Source organism: Mytilus californianus, unplaced genomic scaffold (genome assembly GCF_021869535.1).
Source record: "Mytilus californianus isolate M0D057914Y unplaced genomic scaffold, xbMytCali1.0.p SCAF_5, whole genome shotgun sequence".
Lineage (NCBI taxonomy): Eukaryota > Metazoa > Mollusca > Bivalvia > Mytilida > Mytilidae > Mytilus > Mytilus californianus.
In genome coordinates, this window is record NW_026262701.1 from 114963258 (window position 1) to 114983707 (window position 20450).

General features: G+C 32.5%; 1 protein-coding gene across 1 annotated transcript in view; it reads right to left on the minus strand.

Moving 5' to 3' along the window:
• The window catches only part of LOC127700714 (cell adhesion molecule-related/down-regulated by oncogenes-like), a 115823-nt gene extending 114808 nt beyond the window's left edge, over window positions 1-1015 (minus strand). Inside the window, exon 1 of the mRNA XM_052204313.1 lies at window positions 907-1015. The gene's annotated coding sequence lies outside the window, so the exon portion shown is untranslated. The remainder of the gene's footprint in view (window positions 1-906) is intronic.
• Between the last annotated feature and the right edge of the window lie 19435 nt (window positions 1016-20450).

The window sequence follows — 20450 nt, forward strand, 5'->3', positions numbered from 1 at the left end:
GGAAGGCGTTTTGATTCAGCTATTATGAATACTTTAACCTATAGAATTTTCTGACCTCATGTTTTTTACGGTATTTATACAAAATTAAACAAATTCATTCATAGATGAAAGCATCAAAGTAAACTACTACTGCAAGAAACTTTCTCCAGAAATATCAACCATTTATTCACCACATTCCATTTTACCTCTATCAATATTTTAAGAAAGGAATATTCTGAGTTGTACACATTAAACCCTACCATATTAATTTTTTCTATAATTTTTCATTATTTAAGAATGACTTTCACAAAAGCAATGCATACTTGATTTATGACATCTTTCTTTTATCCACCACTAAAGAAAACACCAAAAAGTTATCCTAATGGATTTGAAAGTCACCGAAGTGTGACCATGAATATAAGACATACAAAGACTCTCGATCTGACAAAAACTGGTAATGTTCTTGTGTTAAATAGGGATGTATGATTTATATACAAATTAGCATGTTTTTCTAATATTTTCCTATCATTAGAATCTTGGGCCCTAGGTAAATGTGTTCTCTTTGTAAATGTGTAGGCAGAATTTGTTGTTTGTTTAGCTAATGTTCTAGAAAACATTTCATTATGATTCCAAATGTGAAAAAAGAAAGAATTTTAAAAGTTTTAAACGAATCGGTTTTGCATATCTTGTTTTAAAAACATACATTTTAAAACAGATTAATTTTCTTGGTGTAGTTCAAAAGAAATTTGCAATTATCATTAAAAGGCGGAAATTAGTTTTTAAAGCAGTACCCAACAATATAATTTTATTTTTTAGCATCTGATTAAATGTTTATCAAAATTTTCTTAACCGAGCCTAAAAGTCCCTAACAAAACGTGCATTCATATTTGTAGAAATACCTATTAACTATCACTACATTAATCTTACTAGCATTTTAAACAACCTCCTGTCATCAAAACTCCAAGTCACTTTTCTTCTATTCTATTCACAATGTCGGTTAAATGCTATCCATGTTAAAGACAACTATGAATTTTCAGCAGTTGGTCATCTGAAATGAAGTAAAAATACACATCATTTAAAATTATTTAGTTTTTTACAAACCTTTTTAAAACAAGTCATTTTCTGTATGGACCTGTCCCAAGTCAGGAGGAGCCTATAGTTCAGTGGTTGTCGTTTCTTGCTGTATTAAGTATATTGTATCTGGTTTTTTTAAACATAGATCAGGCCCTTGTTTTTTTTTGTTTAAACTGTTTAAGATTGCACTTCTGTAAATATAGACAATGCAATTTCCCATAGGAATTCCTTTTACGTCTCAAACTGTGCCACTTTTACTATGAAGTTTCATAAAAAGTTACATCCTAGAATGGAAAGTTCATAAGCACCATTATTTTTTTCAAAGGAAATAGTGCTGTGCGGCATATTTTCAACATTTATATGCCTCGAACTTCTTAGAGTTTAAACTTATACTAAAATTCTGTACTACCCCTCCCTTCACGTTTGCTCTTCCTCTGAGTTTAATTTGGCTGCTATCCATGTGTAGTTATACTGGTGAAATTCCCAAGTTGTGTCTCTATAAGATGAAACATAGAGATCATATCTGGGAACCTGTAACTAAACAAAACAAAGCATCTATGAATATTATTTATCTCCACGAAAGTGGTGTGGTTTGTGAAACAGCTGTATTTACAAAGTGCAACCTATACATTTTGTCGTGTTGAGGTATTTGATAGCTTGCTATGTGATATGCATTTTGCTCATTGTTGAAGGTAACCAATAGATGCTAAAATCTAGGTCATTTGGTTAAAATACAACATATAAGGTAAAATAAAATAGTTTAATTGAATTATTTTCCTTTTATTAAATTAATTTATAGTTTTTTAAAGTGTTTTAATAAAGGCACCACTGAAGAGGGTTCTAAAATAAAATCAAAGTACTGAAGTACTGAACATCGGATGACCACAAGTTCTTGAGGATGGTCAAAAGCACTTGTCTCAGAAAAAAACAACATATCTCTTTACCTAAAACTGAGGTTAATGTACAGAGATATATTTTTTTCTGAGACAAGTTCGTGCGTGGATGAAGACTCAACTTCACCGTAATAACTATTATATTGTAGTGATACAAATCAGTATACACTGAGTTGTTGTTTATATTATATTAAAATAACAGTTACATATATATATGATTTGAATCCATTTGTATATCATTCTATTCTACTATTCTAAAAATAGTGCAATGCAAGTGCATGGTGGACACTTTTCTGTAAAAATTCGATTTTTCTAAGATTGGATACGAGTAGGCATTCATATTTTCCCGCAAAATCAATTACAGAGTTATCGGTCCTTGACGGTATTTTCACAAAACGTTCTTTGAGATATTCTTCCGCATGCTTTAACACAATTTTTCGGTACGTGTGCATTGATATTATCAATGATTTTTTACTTATATATATATATCTAACTACAAAACATTTTCATATTATTAATTTATGTTGTAAACAAAAATATTTTTATCAGTATTCATTGAAGAGATGTATTTATATCAAACGATAAGGAATGTTATTTTGCACTCGTTTATGTGCGCGTATTTATCATGTTTATAGATCGGTTACAAACCCAAAACTAATTTACATAATGGAAATCTAGGCGATAGCAATACATCGGGATGACCTCAAGGTCATCGCGATGTAAAAAAAAACATGAATATGTGCTATGATGTTTTTCAGTGTTTCAACTGTCCTCCTTTTTTATTTCTTTAACAGTGGAAAATACAGACAGAGTGTACTCTTATGTGCATTACTCACACTGACAGCCCAAATGATGTTTCTAGAAAAGGCATTCCAATTATGATGTCAAATGAAGTCTTCTTGGATTTAAGATCTATATTTCTTAATTTCTTTTCCCACCGAAGTGGAAAGGTTTTTTGAACTAATTAAAACTGCATTACAATTTAAAATTGACATTTCATAAACTTATAATTCATAATGTCAATAATGTCAATATTTTATATATGCCATGCTTCTTTTCATCATAAAATAAAATAAACCTAGCCATTATATGCTCTATCTTATTGTAGACAATTTGATACTGAATACAGTATGTTGTCTACTAGATGTCTTTTGGTTATTCAATTCATTGGGTTCTTCTGTTATGACACATAGCCACATCTACTGTATCCATAGGAACTTATCTCATCTTTTCCTTTTCTCAGCAAATTCATATGGTACTGAATTATTTCAATAGAATACTTAATTCCAAAGAGCAAATACTGAACCTGCAACTTTTGTATTGATAAGAATGCATTAAGAAACTACAAATCACATCTGCATTCTTAAAAAGTGAAAAATGTAAGAAAAATGTTCAATTTAGACCCCATAACATTTATCATCTATGACATGCTTTACTACCTGAACAGAAGGTATTGTGATTTTGAATAGGTCATCTCAGCGTCCACATGCCATAGTCAATACCTGCTACATTGTAGTTCTAGTAGGAGGTAAAACATACAGAGGACCCAGATTGTTGACCTAAAATGTCATTGTCATTATTGTCAGATTGTTGAGCAGACGATGATTGAAACGAGGGAAATTTGTGTCACAACTATCTAGAAAATTGATGACAATAATTTAAATTTTGAAGTTTGAAAAATTGTCCAACTCAACAAAAATTTGTTCTCAAGGGAAATTATGTTACAATACATTTATTTATAAATAGTAGACATTCATCAAAAATATCATTTGTACACAGTAAAAAAAATAAAAATAAACAATAAAAATCAAAAGATAAATAACACCAGAAATCCAATTTTTTTAAAGATAGCATTTTTTTTTTTAAATCTTCTCAAAGAACCATAGGCCAAGCATATCTACATATTTTATTCAGGAAGAACGATACACAGGGCACACAAGTAGACTGGGCACATCTAGGAATCATTTGATAATAGACAAGCAAATAGGAACATCTAGGAATTTTCTGATAAAAAGGAAAAGTAGACAGGGCACATTTAGTAATCATCTAATAAAAGACAGGTAAACAGGGCACATCAAGGATTCATCTGATAATAGACAGGTAAACAGGGTACATCTAAGGATTCATCTGATAACAGACAGGTAAACAGGGCACATATAGGAATAACCTGAAAGTAGACAGGTAAACAGGGCACACCAAGAATTCATCTGATAATAGACAGGTAAACAGGGTACATATAGGAATAACCTGAAAGTAGACAGGTAAAAAGGGCACATCAAACATTCATCTGATAACAGACAGGTAGACAGGGCACATATAGGAAGGGCCCATCAAGGATTCATCTGATAACAGACAGGCAAACAGGGCACATATAGGAATAACCTGAAAGTAGACAGGTAAACAGGGCACACCAAGAATTCATCTGATAATAGACAGGTAATCAGGGTACATATAGGAATAACCTGAAAGTAGACAGGTAAAAAGGGCACATCAAGCATTCATCTAATAACAGACAGGTAGACAGGGCACAGGTAATAATCATCTTTTCTTAAACAGGTAGACAGTGCACATCTAGGAATCGTTTAAAGATTGGAAAGCATTAAATAATCCAAAAGGAATCCATTGATAACAAAATGGTGGGCAGTACAAATTTTATTATCATCAAATAAATAGGTGGATAGGGCACATAAAATAATAAAAAAAAGTAGATAGGCACATTAATCAATTCTTATAAAAAAAATAGGGCAGTGTGTACCTGTTACTTCTCATATAGTTGACCTTTTTGCTATTTGATATTCTCTAACACTTGACCAGTTGTCAAACACCAATTTATTTTGTTCTGCATCGTTCGTCAGCCATTTTGAGGGTACATCTATGAATACTTAAATTACAAAAAGGTTGATAGGGCATTTCTAGCAAATATCCAAAGTACTCATCATTTTTATGAATTATTTCTTTGGATAGTTGGTAAAGGACATGAGAAGGTCCTTTGGGATATTCTGTAAATATTAGTAAAGCAAAGGGAAATGGCAAAAAAAAGCTATATAAAATATATGAAGAGCCTAGCAAAATCTTCCTGTCATATCAACTTCATATCTTGCTAGAAAATCAGAAAAAAAAATCAAATCAAAATGACTGCTGTAAAACCACTCTTTTTCACATTCCTAAATAAAAGAATGGCTTCTTCATGGGTGTGGTTGGCACTCTCTTAACAGTGGAAAATCTGACAACTCCTATCTAAAACTTCTGATGAAAAGCTAAATAGACTGCCATGCTAAAATCAACATTCACCATTTCTGTTTTCTCCATTATAATGTTCAAATGTGTTGGCTCTGGGTAAAAAACATTAAGTAACGGATCATTACCAATTTATGACAACTGCGAAGAAATGTTCTCGACTGTCTTTATGGAATTGTTTGATTACAATGTTCTTGCAAACATTTTTCTCATTTCAAAGATAAAGTTTCATTCCAAATACTCCCTGTTTTATCCATTAAGTTTGAGTTCGACTGCTGAGGGAAGGAAAAAAGTTGTGTTTATTCAACAGAGTAACGGAATATTTTGTTCATTTTAAAGCGATTTCTATGACAATGATAAACAACCCCTCTGACATGATTGATTTACATTATTTTCCCATCTTCTATATAAATTATTATATACCAAAACAAACAGTTTTCTCAATCTGCCCTAGTTTTTACCATGTTGTATACAACTTATTTTTGTTTTAGAACCTGAAGGACACCTTTGGAGATGGAAAGAGAATATAAGACCAGGGATCCAAAAGTCAAATGGAATCATCAGTGAACAGAAAAACAGGATGTCTTGCCTTTATAATAAATGGAGAATGTGTCCATGGGACACAGATGATGCCCCCGCTTGCATATAACGCTTTAAAAGGACATAACTTGAGAACGGTAAAAGTTGCACAACTTAAATTCGAACTTGATCTATGTTTTGTGGTAATAAGCATTGTGCATAAGTTTCATAACATTTGATTGAGGCAAACTAAAGTTAGAGAATGGAAACCAATTTGGGGATGTACGTACAGACAGACAAGGGTAACACTTAATGCTCCCTCTGCTGCAGCTAGGGCATAAAAATTCATACAAACCTGTACATGCCTTTGGTAATTTGTTAATGTTATTCATAATGACCTGAATAATGTAGAACATTGTTGTAGTACAAGACTGGTATACTGAGTTGAAATATGCTGAGATATTAGAACTATTTTAAAGGTATATGAACTTTGAAACTAGTGTCAAGGTCAAATGAATAAGGTCATATGCACATGCACTCCTGATGATTAAGTCAAAAGTGAAATAGTGTTTTTCTATAATGTACAATTCCAGAGATAAACCTCATCCAAAAATTTATTCTAAAATGAGGTCAAGGCCTTTCAACAACTATATTTTATTTACAGGCATTTATTACTTATTCTAAAATCCACATAACAAATGTTGTTTACTCCTGATGTGTAGTTAGTACTGTTACTGAGGAACAGAGACTCATTTTACAAAAATCTTCAAAACGTTTCAGTATAACTTACGACCAATTTTGTCATAAGAGTTTATGTGAAAAGAACCCAGGACTTATCCCAAAAACTTAACTTAACTAAAGTGAGGCCATGATCAGATGGAAAATGATGATGATGATAACGAATGGCTGTTAAATGTCCAGTGACAAATTAAATGCATATTTAGGCCAAGAACATATCATTGCGATATAAATATGAACCCTGCTTTTAAATAGACTGATATGCTGATCAAGATTTTTAATGCTAGTTAACATGCATTATATTAACAGGAGGAGATGCTTGACCCCCTGGCCTGTGGTGCACTTAAAAGGTCTTATCGTGTCAAATAATGAAATGGTTTAGGAATGGGGATCTGAACCGTTTTTGAGAAATTAAACAATGTATTATATAAAGTGACAGGGCTTGTCCCCTATGGTTTACAAAGGTGCACAAAATAGTTTTAATCAAGGAAAACAATAGTATTCAATATCGTTTGGGATGGGCTTCCTTAAAAAAATCAATTATTAACCTTGAGGTCAAAGGTCAAGATAAGTTTATTTAATTTATCAGTAATTCCTCTCATTTTCATTTAGAATTATTTTAATAGGAATACAAGATCATCTTTAATGTATGTAAGATATCTCCTTAGGGTGATGCATCCATTTCCCCAAATCCTATGTTAAAGGATGAAAAAAAAGAAAAGAAAGAAGAATGTGTCTGAGGACACGAATGCCCCTGCTCAAGCTTTGGAACAAAAATTGGACAGACAGACAGACAGACGATCAAAGGTAACACTTATTGCCTCCATCGCCTACGGCGAGGGCATAATTATTAATAGGACAAGAAAATGTCTCAATAAGTCATTTATGGCCAAAGGTCAGACAGATATGCCACACAACATCTTATTGTAATACACCTTCAGATAAGATACAGCTAAAACAGTATGGCTCCCTTTGTTAGAGGGGGAAAGATAAATCTGTGGAAAGTTGTCTCATTGGCAATCATACCACATCTTCTTATTTTATATCATCTACATTTATAATTTTTGTGGCATCAATTTTCTTGTCACTGCTCATTGAGGAGTACCAGTAACATGTTTTTATTATGGTCTGTATCTTATCAGATTAAATTAAGATACAAAGGTGTAGGTTCACTAAGGGCTAAAATTGGCTCCAAGATTTTGAAGTTTTTCAAATTATGCCAAATGTTTAAAATTTCAATTAGAAATAGTTGTGATATTAGTATTAATACAAAATAACTTCTGTTTGGTATCTCGCATCATACAATTTGAAGTTATTACTTCTCAATTATGTATTATTGGTGTTGTAACATTAGTATTAGTCAAATTTTAGTCCAATTTTTTCCATAATTTATAGAACTTTTTAGCATAATTTACTTTGGCCACCATCTCATAATATTTGCGTCTACGGAATCAGTATTGACCATGGCAACTTTTGTTTTGAGGCCTAAGTTTTCTTAAAGCTTTTAGGTCCCAAAAATGCACAAAATCATCTAATTTTGACAATATCTCAAAACTGTGCTGACTTTGGAGCCTATAATATACTGTTATGAAGAGATTTGTCTTACCTGACATTAAGGCTATTGAATTAGATCCATTAAAGAACCAGATTTTGGCCTTTTTGATATTTTATGATAATGTTGAAATTGTAGGCCATTTTTTGCCCAAAGTAAACCTTGTCTTTTCAACTGCAAAAAAAGTTTAACTACTTTACAGTATTTTAAGGTCAAAGTACTCTAGAACTTATACAAGATCTCTTCACATGGATCAATAAAAAATAGTATTTCATGGTACCATTTGACTTACAGCATTTAAAGTTGTTGTGTAGGATGTTAAACACCCCCAACTAACTAAAGTACTTCATGGAATTTTAATATCATAGATTTATTAAATATTGACATTTTAATCTGCAATAATTTTCTGATGAACAGAACTCAAACTTATGTAAGAACCAGAAAACATGTTTGAGAATTCCCTAAAGAATTTCCTTTGTAGCCATTTTGTTCTGATTGTATAAGTATTGAATGGCGTCAGAATTATACAGTTCTGAGAAAATATTGCCCATTATACTTTAGATAACGACAAATTTCCTTTAACCTTTAACAATCTTACATGTTTCAAAATTATTGGCATGGAGAGAACATTATATTATATTTAGTTAATAAACCAACTTAATACTGTCGGTGAATAACAAAAATAGTTACATTATGTAAAGTCAGTTTTTCAACAATAAACAAATAAAATAATCATTAAATTTTCAAACAATTATCATGCAACAATTTTCAAAAGAAATAAATGTAAACATAAAAACATACAACTATTATGCTATTTTAAATTTTACAAGAATATAAATGGTTCAATTTATATGCAAACATGATGTTCTACTTACAAAATATCCATGCTTTTCAAAAGAAATTTCAAAAATTTAAATTTTCGAGCACAATTTGAATTTTTGTGAAGATTGAAGGCTATCTAATTATCTTAAATTTGGTATTTCACCGTTAATTCTAAATTATAAAACTGAAATGTGTTTATTCTTTTTCTAATCATTTTTTCCTTCAAATAATTTACTGTTAGGCTTAGCAAATATGACCAATACAGGGTCTGGACCTGCGTCACTGCATGCAATTGATTGAGGTAATATGTATAACTGATCATTTCCATTCACTGAAGCGATGAAAACTTTAATGACAAATTTCCTTGTACAATTAGTGCTGTAAAATTTCAAACTATCCGCAGACAGCAGATGAAAAATTACTTAATCACTAAAACTCAACAGACTAAATATGAAATCATTCCCTTTCATAGAAGCAAAGAAAAGTTTGACGAAAGTTTTCATTGTACAATAAGTGTTGTAAAATTTCAAACTATTGGCACACAGAAAGTGTCTGCATGTATTGCAGATGTTAAAATTGCCTACCTGCTACAACTCATTATGAAGTTGCAGACCAAATATTTAATCATTCCCTTTCATGGAAGGCCAGAAAAGTTTGAAGAAAGTTTTTCTTGTACAATGAGTGCTGTAAAATTTCAAAGTATAGGCAAACAGGAAGTGGCTGCACGGCATAATAATCTAAAAGTATTGGACTTTGTACCTAAAATTAACAGCACATTAAAAGCATAAAGTTATTACTTTCAACTAAAAGTACATATCCTATACTGTGAAATTATGGTACTGAAATAGTACAATTATTTTAAGGTATAGGGCTCTGAGTATTTTCTCTCATAATATTTTTTGTGAAATTAGTCCCTGAACTAGAAGATCTAAAGAGCCTGTGTTGCTCATCTAGATCTATGTGCATCTTTAACAATGGCCACTCTCCAATATTGTAGACTAGCTTTAACGACCCAGTGTCCCCCACCTGGATCTTTGTGCATCTTTAACAATGGCCACTCTCCAACATTGTAGACAAGAATTTATGCATGACTAAAATCCTTTTTATGTTTATCGTGTCTTGCTGATCAATTTTAGTGGTTACAGTTTCTCTCTATCTTCAATAATTTCAAAATAAAACTAGAGTCTCTAAAGAGCCTGTGTTGCTCACCTTGGTCTATATACATATTCAACAAAGGACACTCTCCAACATTGTAGATGAGAATAGAATTCATGACAAAAACCTGTTTTGTTGATCTTGTATTGCTGATCATTTAGTCTGTTTAGTTTCTCTCTATTTTCTTTGTTTTTTACTCAAAACACAAAAGAGGGTAAAAAAAATCCTAATTTAAAGGCAATCAATCGTATGAAGAGTGACAGTCTACTAACTATATCGGCAAAATTTGACTTGTTGGTAGACCTTGTCTTGCTGATCATTTTTGATTATTTAAGTTTCTATCTATCTATTATAATCATTTTTATTATATATGGCAAAACGCAAAAAAAATGGTAAACATTGTCATTAAAGGGCAATAACTCAAATAAGGAGTCGTTGGACGATTTCCACCATTTGTCTTAATTGTAGATCTTGTCTTGCTGATCATTTTTGCTTATTTAAGTTTCTATATATCTATTATAATTTTCAAGATAATAGGCATAATTGAAAAAAAATGGTAAAATTGGTCATTTTCATTTGGGCCAGGTGAGCTAAAAATGTGAAAATCTATGGAGTAATCTGGCAATTTCGGCTATGTTGACCCTTTGGGTCGGGGTATTAAAAAGTACTTCATTATTTAGATATGTTTTCAGTACTTCAAAATTATAGAAAAACAAAAGTACACATGCAAAAGTAGCTGTGTATATGATGTTTATCCCAAGTAGAACAGAACTCCATATACTCATAACTGATTAGTTTACCTTATCACATAAGTAAGTACAGATTAATGAGGCATCAAGATGTGGTCCCAGTGAGATGTAACGCTTCAATGATTCCACCAAATATATGATTTTAAAAATTCAAGAAAAATAAACACAAATCAAAAATTTTACAAATACTTAAAAGAACAAAGCAAAAGACACACTTACACAAACACATAACAAGTTTATGACCTGCCTTAGCTACACACTTACACAAACACATAACAAGTTTAAGACCTGCCTTAGCTACACACTTACACAAACACATAACAAGTTTAAGACCTGCCTTAGCTACACACTTACACAAACACACACATAACAAGTTTAAGACCTGCCTTAGCTACACACTTACACAAACACATAACAAGTTCAAGACCTGCCTTAGCTACACACTTACACAAACACATAACAAGTTCAAGACCTGCCTTAGCTACACTATTACACAAACACATAACAAGTTCAAGACCTGCCTTAGCTACACACTTACACAAATACATAACAAGTTTATGACCTGCCTTAGCTACACCTTACACAAACACATAACAAGTTCAAGACCTGCCTTAGCTACACACGTACACAAACACATAAGTTCAAGACCTGCCTTAGCTACACCTTACACAAACACATAACAAGTTCAAGACCCGCCTTAGCTACACACTTACACAAATACATAACAAGTTTATGACCTGCCTTAGCTACACCTTACACAAACACATAACAAGTTCAAGACCTGCCTTAGCTACACACTTACACAAACACATAACAAGTTCAAGACCTGCCTTAGCTACACACTTACACAAACACATAACAAGTTTATGACCTGCCTTAGCTACACCTTACACAAACACATAACAAGTTCAAGACCTGCCTTAGCTACACCTTACACAAACACATAACATGTTCAAGGCCTGCCTTTGCTACACCTTACACAAACACATAACAAGTTCAAGACCTGCCTTAGCTACACACTTACACAAACACATAACAAGTTCAAGACCTTCCTTAGCTACACACTTACACAAACACATAACAAGTTTATGACCTGCCTTAGCTACACCTTACACAAACACATAACAAGTTCAAGACCTGCCTTAGCTGCACACTTACACAAACACATAACAAGTTCAAGACTTGCCTTAGCTACACCTTACACAAACACATAACATGTTCAAGACCTGCCTTAGCTACACCTAACACAAACACATAACAAGTTTATGACCTGCCTTAGCTACATCTTACACAAACACATAACAAGTTCAAGACCTGCCTTAGCTACACACTTACACAAACACATAACAAGTTCAAGACCTGCCTTAGCTACACCTTACACAAACACATAAAAAGTTTATGACCTGCCTTAGCTACACCTTACACAAACACATAACATGTTTAAGACCTGCCTTAGCTACACACTTACACAACACATAACAAGTTCAAGAGCTGCCTTAGCTACACACTTACACAAACACATAACAAGTTCAAGACCTGCCTTAGCTACACACTTACACAAACACATAACAAGTTCAAGACCTGCCTTAGCTACACACTTACACAAACACATAACAAGTTTATGACCTGCCTTAGCTACACCTTACACAAACACATAACAAGTTCAAGACCTGCCGTAGCTACACCTTACACAAACACATAACATGTTCAAGGCCTGCCTTTGCTACACCTTACACAAACACATAACAAGTTTATTACCTGCCTTAGCTACACACTTACACAAACACATAACAAGTTCAAGACCTTCCTTAGCTACACACTTACACAAACACATAACAAGTTTATGACCTGCCTTAGCTACACCTTACACAAACACATAACAAGTTCAAGACCTGCCTTAGCTGCACACTTACACAAACACATAACAAGTTCAAGACTTGCCTTAGCTACACCTTACACAAACACATAACATGTTCAAGACCTGCCTTAGCTACACCTTACACAAACACATAACAAGTTTATGACCTGCCTTAGCTACATCTTACACAAACACATAACAAGTTCAAGACCTGCCTTAGCTACACACTTACACAAACACATAACAAGTTCAAGACCTGCCTTAGCTACACCTTACACAAACACATAAAAAGTTTATGACCTGCCTTAGCTACACCTTACACAAACACATAACATGTTTAAGACCTGCCTTAGCTACACACTTACACAACACATAACAAGTTCAAGAGCTGCCTTAGCTACACACTTACACAAACACATAACAAGTTCAAGACCTGCCTTAGCTACACCTTACACAAACACATAACAAGTTTATGACCTGCCTTAGCTACACCTTACACAAACACATAACAAGTTCAAGACCTGCCTTAGCTACACACTTACACAAACACATAACAAGTTTATTACCTGCCGTAGCTACACCTTACACAAACACATAACAAGTTTATGACCTGCCTTAGCTACACCTTACACAAACACATAACAAGTTTATGACCTGCCTTAGCTACACACTTACGCAAACACATAACAAGTTCAAGACCTGCCTTAGCTACACACTAAAATTTCGAATGTTGACATTTTGCTCAGAATGCATAACATGGTAGATGTTTTTGTTTTAAGTATTCTTGTAAGGCTCCCAAAAAAACAAAAAACAAAAAAAACACAGGTAAAAACTAACATGACACATGACAGGTGATAATTTATAAACAAACACTGATTAATTAAACTATAAAAAAACATTTACACCTGGCCAATGACTTCCTGTTGGCTAAAAACAATTATTCCAAGCTGAACAAAACTTTTTTATCACATATGTATCCCAGACCCATCGAAAAACATGTACAAAACTTATAGACAAATTATGCAGTGGAGATTCATAATGCTGGATTCAGGATATTTATAATGAAGATTTCTTGGGCTAATTTTTTTTAAATAATAATTTTGACCAAAAATAGAATATTTATCCTAAATACCTTCTCTTTTCTTTGGCCACTATGACCTTCTTTCTTTGAAAAACATCAGCTAACATTTCTTGAACAATGATAATTTACGGTTTAAACAAAAATATCAGACCCACTCTCAGTTTAGTCCTATCAACATTCAATTCCTAAGTTGTGTAATCGTATTACATGGTTTATCCAAAATATCCTAAGACTGACTTCTATCAACAATGACCAATACAAGGCATCAGTTTTAGAGGAAGACTATTGATATATCCACTGATTAGCAAATTCATGTTTAATGACAGATATTTTTAGTTCCACTTTATCTTTTTCATAAACCTACTGTACAATGTACTTCAGTTTGAATTACAAAAAGACATTTATCCACAGCGAAAGCCTTGCCAACTCTGTAAATGTTTGCCAATTCTTTACAAGACCTCCCAAAGCACTGTGGTTTTTTTAAACTATAATCACTCACAAAAACTGTTTTCAAGAGAAATGAGGCAGTGCATAAGCCTGGGTAGGTTTAACCTGCCTCACAAGATTTGTATACTTAACTATCTTGTCAGTAATAGATCTCTTGGATTACTTGTCCAGTATACAGCCTGGGTAGGTATAAACTGCCTCACAAGATTTGTATACTTAACCATCTTGTCAGTAATACGTCTCTTGGATTACTTGTCCAGTATAAGCATGGGTAGGTATAAACTGCCTCACAATATCTGTATACTTAACCATCTTGTCAGTAATATGTCTCTTGGATTACTTGTCCAGTATAAGCATGGGTAGGTATAAACTGCCTCACAATATCTGTATACTTAACCATCTTGTCAGCAATATGTCTCTTGAATTACTTGTCCAGCATAAGCATGGGTAGGTATAAACTGCCTCACAAGATTTGTTTTAATAAACATATAGTCAGTAATATGTCTCTTGAATTAGTTGTTCACATGATTTACCAAACTCTAACTTGATAAATTAAAATTATCCCATAGATAATAAATGTAGATTTATCCAGGACCTATGATCACTATGGATTTTAAGTTTTACAGATCTCTATTACAGTTTGTTCAAGATAGCAAATGGAACATTTTTACCATGTACAAATGATGTCCTGTCCCTAAGCAATCTTTTTTAAAGTGTAAAAGGCTAAATACACTTCATTTACTACATCTTAATTAATCTTTATTTCTGAAATATGTTCTCTGAAATTGCAAAAGTAAAAAAGTGGCAATAGTTATTCAGCTTGTCTTTCAAAATGACATTTGTAAAAAAAAGTTGCATAAATTGAAATGCAGTTTTTGTCTTCATGAAAACAATCAAAGAGCTGAAAGCTCTGAGGAAAAATGACGCCACTGTCTCTAATATTGTGATATTTTTTATGCAAGTCTTGATTTTCACATACCGTAATTAGTTTAACATTCCAACATGTCTCGTAAGCATATAATTGATATTCGTATATGTGTGTGTTATGTGAAGATGACAACTGGCTGTTTTTTTAGTACAAATGTATAGGTCAAGACTACCTGAATGATCTACAGTATCCAATGACTACTGGCTGTTTTTTTCTATAAATAAATAGGTCAAGACTACCAGAATGATCTACAATATCCAATGACTACTGACTGTTCTTTTGTACTAATAAATAGGTCAAGACTATTTGAATGATCTACAATATCCAATGACTACTGGCTGTTCTTTTGTACATATAAATAAAGACTACCTGGATGATCTTAAGTATTCTAAATAATGTGATTTTTGTCTTGCAATTACATTTTTCTAAATCAAGAATATAGACTACTAGTATCCTTTTCAAACCAAATGATTATGAAGAGCCTGTTGTTATCAAGCTCTTATACCCCACATACATATACTCATTAAATAAGTTACTAGTGACCTAGTTATTTCTGTTACTTGAAGCAAATTATATTTCTGTAGATTTAGACAATAGTATAATATTGTTTTACTAGTTTTATTTCACCTTGAAGATTAGACAAATAGGGATACTCCTTTGATTTTTTATTTCATGTCAGTCAGGTCGCTTTATATGAAACTTGAAACCACTTCTCTGCCATATTGTTATTTCATAACAACTCTGCCCTTGACCATGTTGACCCATGTAATTGATATTCATTCTTTAACCATATATCATAGTCAGTTAGTTTTTGATTTTGCACTCCCACACCACCTTTCAGGTCAAATGTCTGTCTCCATTTAAGTTAATGACATTGAACAATCATGGTATTAAACACAATTTCAATAGTGATAATGCTGTTCTAGTAAGTCACCATATATTCAACTTGGGTAGCATTCCAGTTATTGAAATTTGTGTCAGATTAGAACAATGATCTAGACCTTTAGGAATGGATCTTACAATTTAATATTGAGCCATAGTATGGGACCCCTACACGGTAACAAAAAAAAACAAGCTTGAAAGGATACAACGTCAAGCGGCAAAATCTATCACCAGAAATTACAAGTGAAGAGAGGATGGACGGGATACGTCTCTAAAATGCTTGCCTAACTGGAACTACAACAAGATCTCCAGACAAGACAAACAAGGAGTTGAAGCCAGAAGTTAATATTTATGTAAAAAGTAGTTGAGGGGCTGATTCCCGCTATTGAACCATACTGTCATTCTATAATATTATTGTGTAAGTATTTCTGTATTGTCCTTGTTATTGGTCCATGTCTTGGTGTACTGCTGGCCGAGGACCAACAATAAGGCCAATACAGAAATACATGTAATAGTATCTTTATTAATTAACTACAGTGTTACAATATTTTTTTATTTCATTTCACAAGAGATAAACATTTTTACCTTGAAGTGGAACTATCCAAATCTCAGTTTCTTTTTATAAGATGCAATATCTAATGATTTGGTGCCGTTTCCATGTATCTTCATTCTGTTCTCATCTGATGAATTTTTCTACCCTTTCCAGTCACTATAAAGTGTTACAACTTTAATTTAGACACAACACATAAATAGTAATTGGAAAGGTACTGCCATTGCATGTGTAATGCAAATATATTAAAAAAAAATAATGTAAGAGTTGAAATTGATACAACTATCCATAAGCCAATTGACCAAAGAACGAAGATTTGCGCAATTACAGAATGCATATGCCTGGTTCGGGTTTAAAAATAAAAGACCGTTTACAAAACATGAGAAGCGAAAGTAAACAGTAAAAATCGACTTGTACCATCGACATGATGAAATTTTGAGGTCGTCAAGAAATGAACTTTGTGATAATTTACTCGTTCCCCAAACCTGAAATCATTCCATCGTCTACTTTCAAAATGCTTTTCAAATGAATGGGACCGTTTTTAACCTAAAATATATGCCATACTGAACGTTTCAGCTTGTTTATGGTGAGTAAATAAAAACTGCGTCGTACAAACAACTGTTTACTTTCAGTTTGAGTTTATCCTGACTTACGATCTAAAAACTAGAGACGTTCCGAAATCCTGTTTTGGCCGGATCAGAACTCGGCCAAAAAGGAAAAAAAATATGTATTGGCCGAGTTGACATCTTATATTGCATATGCAGTTTTCATCATATTAAGTAGAATAACAGTGTAGTTAATTAATAATGATACAGTTACAGACTCTGCTGCTATAACTTTGTAAACAAAGATTCATACGCACCGCGTGGGTATAACCGTATTACTAATTTCCGATTATTAAAATCTTCGTAAATCTGGATAAAGACCAGTTTCTATCCAATGGATATCAAAATGATTCTGATTATTACTTTTTTAATGATTGTAAGGTTGAAATGGCATGAAAGGCTGACATTATTTAGGAGAACTATTTTGTCTAGCGATTGCTGATCATTGGAGGGTAAAAAGTCCAACACCATAACAAAACGGATCTATTTATCATGTATACATACCGATTGTTTACGATTGTATGACATGTGCATAAAAGTGAAAGCTCGAATAAATATGAAAAATATAACAAAGGGATAGCTCCAAATACCATTTAATAACAAAAAACATATGGACAGGTCAAGATATCTTTTTGGTAAATAAAATAACGTATGTAAACTGGTTCCCGTCCGACTACAACACTTTGTTCGAGTGTAGCGTAATACAAGCAGATTCCAGTTAGTAATAGTATGTAAAATAGTAAATATGAAACCGAGTGCGGTAGGCGGAGGCATAATCAACTTCCGTTAGTTCTGGTCAATGGTATCGGAAACATGCCGCTGATAGCGTCATTTTCCAAAAACAAAAGTTTAAACAAATGGTTATGGTTTTTCTGCTAAACCATTCTGGTTTTGTAGCTCTCAAGATTCAAAAAAATTTCTTTGGCTTTCCAAAAGTTTGGATTCCAGCATAAAAGATCCAGAAACACATTGAAACTTTCAAGCTGAAGGTTTTTCTATTTCTTGCATGCTTCAAATTCAGAAAATATCTCATTCAAATAGCATTCTTGGGAAATAGGTGTCATTTTATTTTCAATTCAATTGCAAAATTCAAGCATTTTCGGATTTCAGCAATTCAATATGGAGGCTATCTCCTAAGTTAAGACTAGTACCCAATGCAAATAATTGCATTAGAATTCAAATAACATAATAATTCAGAACAATTCCTTACACTAATTCAAAATCTAATTCAGAAGTGGCCAGTTTATTTCCTACACTTCTAAAATAACATTCAAAAGTTGTCAGTTAATTCTCTACAATTTCAATACAACATTCAGAAGTTGTCAGTTAATTTCCTACACTTCTAAAATAACATTCAGAAGTTGTCAGTTAATTCTTTACATTTTCAATACAACATTCAGAAGTTGTCAGTTAATTCTTTACATTTTCAATACAACATTCAGAAGTTGTCAGTTAATTCTTTACATTTTCAATACAACATTCAGAAGTTGTCAGTTAATTCTCTACATTTTCAATACAACATTCAGAAGTTGTCAGTTAATTTTTTACATTTTCAATACAACATTCAGAAGTTGTCAGTTAATTCTCTACATTTTCAATACAACATTCAGAAGTTGTCAGTTAATTCTCTACATTTTCAATACAACATTCAGAAGTTGCCAGTTTATTTCCTACACTTCTAAAATAACATTCAAAAGTTGTCAGTTAATTCTCTGCATTTTCAAAGAAGTTGTCAGTTAAATGATATACTTTATTTGAAATCCCATTCAAAATAATTCCCTAAACTTAATTCCAAAATAAGTATTAATAAATACACAAATGAGATTACATTTTAAGCAAACAAATTTCACTCAAATAAGAGCTAACCAAGGATCAAATTTCAAACTTAAACATGGTTGATTTTCTACAATCTGCTTAAATAACAGATTCTGTGTCCACACTTTAGTTACAAGGATCTGATAACCATCTGTTCTACTTTCTAATTCAAAAGTTTTTGGTGTTCCTCTGGTTTTGTCATAATGACACACACCTTCAATAATTTGTAGGCAGAACTTTCATTGGCTGATGTAATAATCACCAGAACAGAAAGTAGAATGGAGCCTTGTCAGATCCTTGTAAGCAAAGAGTTTAAACAGGATCTGTATTTTATAAATCAGATTGGATTTTATAATCAATCACTCATTTCTGGAATAACTTGTCAAAAATCTGTATTGCCTAAAGTGACTGTCTATGTATAGTTTAGTTGTGTCTGCAGTTGAAATAACTTATATACATTCTAATGAATTTGCCAAGGCATCATTTAAGAGATTAGTATGAGCTTCACTTTTAGTTATACACTTTTTATAATGATGATTTTAGATCAATTCATACACCCATTTCACCATACACCTTCTATTCCAGGAAAAGTATAGGGTTTTGGACAACATTTATTTTTTAAACTATTATTATAGTGGAGGCTAAATTGAAATCATCTTGTCAGTCTGTTTATCCATAAATACTTTCATCCCATTTTCTATGGAACTACTGAACAGAATTGCTTTTCATTTAGTCAGCACCTTGATAGTGATAACTTATGGCTATGTTAATGTTAGTTGATCAACACAAACTCCAAGAATAAAATTTTAAACTGGACAACTTAAGTAATTGTGACTTAGTGTGATTTTTATTGGTCCAGTGGTTTCAGAGAAGTTTTTTATAAAGTTGGGGATAGACATCAAGTCATGAGAACAGTCAAAACTGGTCCTTCAAGAAACCAAAATGTAATCTAATTTGTTGTAAATGTACAGCCTTTTCCCCCCTCCCTATATCTTTCATCTTTTATTTTCCCCTAGCAGTAGTTGACGTCTCTACTTTGCTGAATGCAACAGACATTGTCTGTGAATTAGGATTTAAACTTGCAAAAAAGGGAACCTTATGCATTAAAGTGTTAAATTGTTATACAATGATATTCATTTTCTATTTCAAAACATATGCAACATTACACGTCACAGGAAAGCATTTGTTTCTAACACAAGGCTGAAGAAAGGACAGACTGACAAAGCCACAATTATATGCTCCTGAAATTTTTTTCATTAAGTGATTGATTAATTATTGTATGCCAAAACAGCAAGTTTCATCAGCATGTTCCATACAAGCCAGAGATAGGATCCTGCAGGGAAGACAGATATCTTGCATATATGATCAATATAAAATATATTATGTTTTCTTCTCTCCAAAAATTCCATCTGAACAATAATCGTAAATCTGTTTTAAATGGACAACAGGAAAGGGTCTTGCTGGGTATATCTTACATCAAATGCATTCTCATCAATATAAAAGGCATGAGATTTGGATGTTAAAAGATTGAATAATCAAAACCCTAAGACAGGAATTAAAATTAAG